At 46.4% G+C, this 4,974-nt stretch overlaps 1 long non-coding RNA gene across 2 annotated transcripts; it reads left to right on the top strand.

The window, feature by feature from the left end:
- The first annotated feature begins 521 nt into the window (after window positions 1–521).
- On the top strand, window positions 522–3,795 carry LOC119710186. 2 transcript variants are annotated; one of them, XR_005259515.1, is made up of 3 exons: window positions 522–609; window positions 735–875; window positions 2,156–3,795. It is a non-coding gene; the product is annotated as an uncharacterized LOC119710186 (long non-coding RNA). The 2 variants fall into 2 exon arrangements; XR_005259514.1 differs by having other exon boundaries at window positions 2,089–3,795.
- The last annotated feature ends 1,179 nt before the right edge of the window (window positions 3,796–4,974 follow it).

The following is a 4,974-nucleotide window of genomic DNA, read 5'->3' as shown; positions in this document are numbered from 1 at the left end:
CAGTGTCCACTCCTGGCCACTGGCTGTGCCTGGTGCTGGCTGTGCCTCCCTTCTTCCCCTCTGTACCAGATTGAGCCTGGTTGTTGCCCAGGTCAAACAACATTACTTCTTCTCTTCATCTATCTGAAAGCATTTGCACAGGTGATTTCCTGTCAGTTCTGAGTGTACAAGGAGCAGGAATGGTCCTGTGGCAATTTGCAGACCCCTCAACTTTTAGACTTGGGTTCAGTTTCTCAATTTTTGAGACAATTCTGCCTCTGACCTTGAGCAAGGTCACTTTCAACTTCCATGCCTCAGTTCTCCCAGCAATAAAATGGACTTAATAACATTTCCTTTCTCCAAATTTAAGTTTTCCTCACCATGTCCTGCCCACAACTGCACACTGTGAATCCAATGGGATCCCGAATTTAATAAGCACAGGGGAAGCCTATTATTATAACCTTCATGCCATAGCTCTGTCTTTATCTCTGCCTGCAATTTGCTGTAGGAAATATCACTGCTTTCTCTTTTCAATTGCCATTAGCAATTGCAGCAGCTGTGGTACAGGACCCGGGGATTTTCAGCTGAAGTCTAAATGCAGTTGACAACTGTATGAATCTCAGAGCCAGGGTAAGTAGCTAATGCAAATATCAACATTGTAGTAAGAAACACTCAGGAGCAGTAAGTGACTGATAGAAAAGTGATTATATGGACTTTATGTTGAAAAGTAAATATTTACTCTTCACCATTGACAGATGCTTCAAGCACCATAGATCTAAAAAAGACATTGATTTGCTCTCCTCCAGCCTCTCTTATCTCCTACTTATGAAAATATCTGGTGAATAGTACATCATCTGCTTGCTCCACAGCCTAAGTGCCTCAGAGAAGCCACTCAGGTAATTTATTTGGCACCCAACAGTGCAATAGTTAATTGCAGTGCTTGTGGAATTGCGTGTGGGCTCTGCCACAGCCTCCTGAAATGCAGTCACCCAGCACTGCTCCTGCTTCCCTGGTTCAGAGCTTGAACACTGGGCCAGCTCCTGCCCTTCTCGGCAGCCACCCAGGCATTAAAAATGAGGGAAAAAATCCCAAACAACCAGAAAATAAAAAGGTTTCATTCTGCAAGAAATTGTATTCCTTGAAGAAGAAGTAGAAAAGAGAATGACCTCAGAAAATGCAGCTGTGCTCTTTAAGAGCAGGCTGGCCGTCGGTGGCTCCCTGTGCCGCTCTCCTCTTTGCCCTCCTGGAATTGCCTTGAAATAACTTAAATGAAGTTGAGCCACTCCGAGGCTGTCAGGTTTGCTGGACCTCCTTGGCAATCAATTTAACCTCCTGGAATAATTTTTTTCTGCCGCCTGAAGTTGCTGAGTCAGTGATGGGTGTCTGGGGGCTGCCTGCAGAGCTGGTCCTGGTCCCTCTTCCCCAGGGAGCCACCCAGGAACATGCCTGTGGGCAGATAAGGTGCTGTTCCTCTGATTTGCTATTTTTGGAAGGGACACTTAGGGCTGGTGTGTTTTACAATGACCTGTGTGTGACTGTGCTTTCATCAGCTGGGGGGTGGGACCCTTTTGAGGACAGCTGTGGCTGTGCACACCCAGTGTGCACTGCCTCAGTCTTCCTGCTCCCCTCAAGGGGCAGGGAAAGTCCTTTGGGATGCTTCAGCATCCCTGCCCTTTGGGTGGAGCAGGCATTTTAGCCTCCATTGGCTCTAAAGGAGAGAAACACACTGTGCTGCCTCACTTTTGTCCCGTTTTGGGGCTCAGGTGTCTTTAGAAGAGCCCTTGCAGCTGCAGGTGGCCTTGGTTGACATTGGCAGGGCACATCCATGTGCGCGTCCCTCCCGCCCCTCGGAGCTTCACTGCTCTTCACACTGCAGCAGCTTTCTCTCTACAGCTGATAATTACTCACCTCAGAAATAAATAATCACAAAGTGGAGGGTACAGAGGATTGTTCACAGAAGAAGAGAACTAAAAACTTTGTCTGTTTCTCCTTTGGAGCCTCTGCATCGGCCGGAGGGATCTGCCCAAGCTGCTCCGTGAATGTTGTGCTCAGTAATTACCAACTGCATAAACATTTCTCTTTTATTTAATTTTGCCTGATGATAATTAGGTGTGAGAGCCTTGTTTAGCAGCCTCTCACTGCTTCCTGCTCCCATTTGTTTTCAAACCTGGAACAGAGGATGGAACCTGCCCCACAACGATGTCACCCAGGAAGATGCCGTCCAGCACGAGCTCCACACCCTGGGAAAAGCAACTCAGCCTGAAAAATCCTCTTGATGAATCCTAAAAGACAGCTGCAGTGTAAGGCTGCCTTCCAGAGCTGTCACCAGAAAAGTGTTCAAAAGAAGAGGAGTAAGAAACACATTTGCCAAGTTCATAAAACTGTGACCTTGAGACAAAGGTCACCAAAGCATCGCTGGCTTTCGGAGGGTCGTGGCACGAGGGGACAACCACAGTGACCTGGAAAGGCACCTTTGATGACATCAGACGTTTCAAGGAGAGATTTACTGGTAACAGGGGGTTAGAGCACTCAGAGAGTGTTTGCAATGCTTGGATTCTCTTTTGCTTTCCCAGAGCCTCTGAGGGCAGTGAAGCACAGGGAGTTAGAGGTGTTCTGCACCCACGTTGGTGCCTCAGTGCCCCCCAGCCCTGCAGGGACTCAGGGCTGGCTCTCCACACGTCCTGCACCCACAGAATTTGCAGGCTGCCTGTCCCTTTTGCTCTCCTCCTCCATCAAATCCCTCTGCCTGCATGCAGGAAAATCACTCCAGGGACTTTGATCAGATTGTTCCTGTGAAGGAGACAGGTGAGAAGGAACCCCCCTCCCGCAAAGGCAGTCTTTTTATCCTCTTTTTTGTGTAGGTGCTCTGGTGCCTACAGTGCTGCTGGAAGTCTATGGGCCAACACCAACACGTGTGTAAAGTTTCATTGTCACCAGAGCAGAGGTGTGGATAGAGAATATTTTCTTCACACATTTAACATTCAGGTTTCTTTTATTCCTTTTTTTTCTCCCCACTCTTCGTGCGATGCCAGCAGCTCAGAAAGCTGCAGCCTGCAGCCTTAGGTGTGCATTAGCTTCCATTTGATTGCTGTACAGCAACTCTTCTTATCTTTGAAAATTAACCATTTCATAAGCAGAGAGGAGGTGTCTCACAGCGTGAGCGTAATGCACCAGGCATTGCACCAAAGACTGCAGAGTGCACCACTCTTTCAGTCAATGCTGGGGCTTTGACACCTAAAAAAAAAGTATATTCGAATTCCAGCCCTGTCAGATGTACAAAACAATTATGCAAAACTGTCTTTAAGAAGATATTATTCTTAAGACTTTGTATTTTATTTTATTTTATTTTTGTGACAAGCAATATTTCACAAAAATCCTCACCTTTTCTTGCTTATATAATTCAGTGCCACTTACAGTAAATTATATTTGGGTGGTTTCATTATCACATCTATGTAAATTCTTCCAATAAAGTATCCTCAGACTTTAAGATGCAAAACAATTTTGTTAAGATAGAGTAGAATATAAAACAAAGGAAAATAAGCAAGGTGGATTCTTTTTCTGCATTGACTGCATGGATGTTAATGAGAGTCATCTCCATGTACAGGTCTAGCATCTGGTTGCTATATTTATTTTAATTGTGTGGGGGTTTTTTTGTTTTTTTTTTTTTTCAGGGAGAAATCCAAATCCCATATGTGCTTTCTTATGACACAAACCCCTGAAAAATCAGAATAAATCTATAGATGTAACATCCGTGTGCTTTTTAATTGCTCTCTTCTCACTAACTAAATATTGTGGGATGTTTCAGGGTGAGATATGAACTTCCCAGCTTCATCTCTTTTCCACTCCTGTGTTGTCCTAGCTGCCTGCTGTTGACTCCTTGTAGGTCATTTCCAGCAACATAAGCAAGACAAGCAAACAGCAAAATTGCAAGATGCAAATGCCCTTCGTTTTTGGCTCTGAGTCAAAAAATAATAAGTTGACAATAACCCTGCCAGAATATGCAGCAAGGGTGACTGCATATTTCTTCCTGTTAGCGTGACAGAACAAGGGAGCTGGTCACCAGGAAGAGATGAGCTTGTGTTCCCCTGGTCTCTGCAGCATGTGCCTTGTCTCAGGTTTTAAAGGTTTTTCTGGGTAAAGCATAAAGAATTCCACTCAAACAGCAGCTCATTTCCACTTCTTCAGCAGAAAAAGCATGGGGGGGAAAAAAAGAAGAGGAAAAAAAAGCAGGTGATTTTAAGTTGCGTTAAAATAATACTAAATGAAGCACAGCTTGTTTTATAAAAGCTGCTGTGGGTGTAGGGAAGAAATGCTTTTCTGGGTGATGCTCGTGGTGGAGATGGGAGGGCAGGTGGGGATCCACAGGGATGGAGCTGAGAGCCTGAGCCTGCACTGAGCTCTGAAGGGAGCCTGAACCTGCACTGAGCTCTGCCTGCACTGAGCTCTGAAGGGAGCCTGAACCTGCACTGAGCTCTGAAAGGAGCCTGAGCCTGCACTGAGCTCTGAAAGGAGCCTGAGCCTGCACTGCCAATCCCCAGCCCTGCAGCGAGCTCTGAGATCCCACCCTGTCACCTCCTGGGCTCCCTAACAACACAGAAGGGAGTTCTCTGTTTTAAATAATGTAAGAACTTGCATCAGCATCTTTGCAGTCAAAGGGTTTAAGGTGGCTCCTCTGGTGTCCTCCCTGCCATCCAGGGAGCCTCAGCTTCCCAGCCCTGCCAGTGCCTTGCCACAGGTGTCCACAGAGCCTGTATGAACCTCAGCAATGCCGATGGGGACGCCCTCATGCTGGGAACAAAATAAACAATTGCATCAACTCCTGATCTCTTTGGAGGTCAAGATTTGGAGCTCAGCAACTCCCTCAAGACCTTGAGTTGAAAGTGTCAGGGTGCTGCTGTGATATTGCACGCAAGAGGAGGAAGCAGTAAAGTCTGGCCATGGAGGGATGCTCAGCATCCAGAACTCCTTTTCTCCCAGCTAAGCCTATCTCTGTTT

The sequence above is a fragment of the Motacilla alba genome, chromosome 20, assembly GCF_015832195.1.
Source record: "Motacilla alba alba isolate MOTALB_02 chromosome 20, Motacilla_alba_V1.0_pri, whole genome shotgun sequence".
Taxonomy (NCBI): domain Eukaryota; kingdom Metazoa; phylum Chordata; class Aves; order Passeriformes; family Motacillidae; genus Motacilla; species Motacilla alba.
The sequence above is the reverse complement of the archived record's forward strand: the minus strand, read 5'-3'. Positions and strand labels throughout refer to the sequence as shown.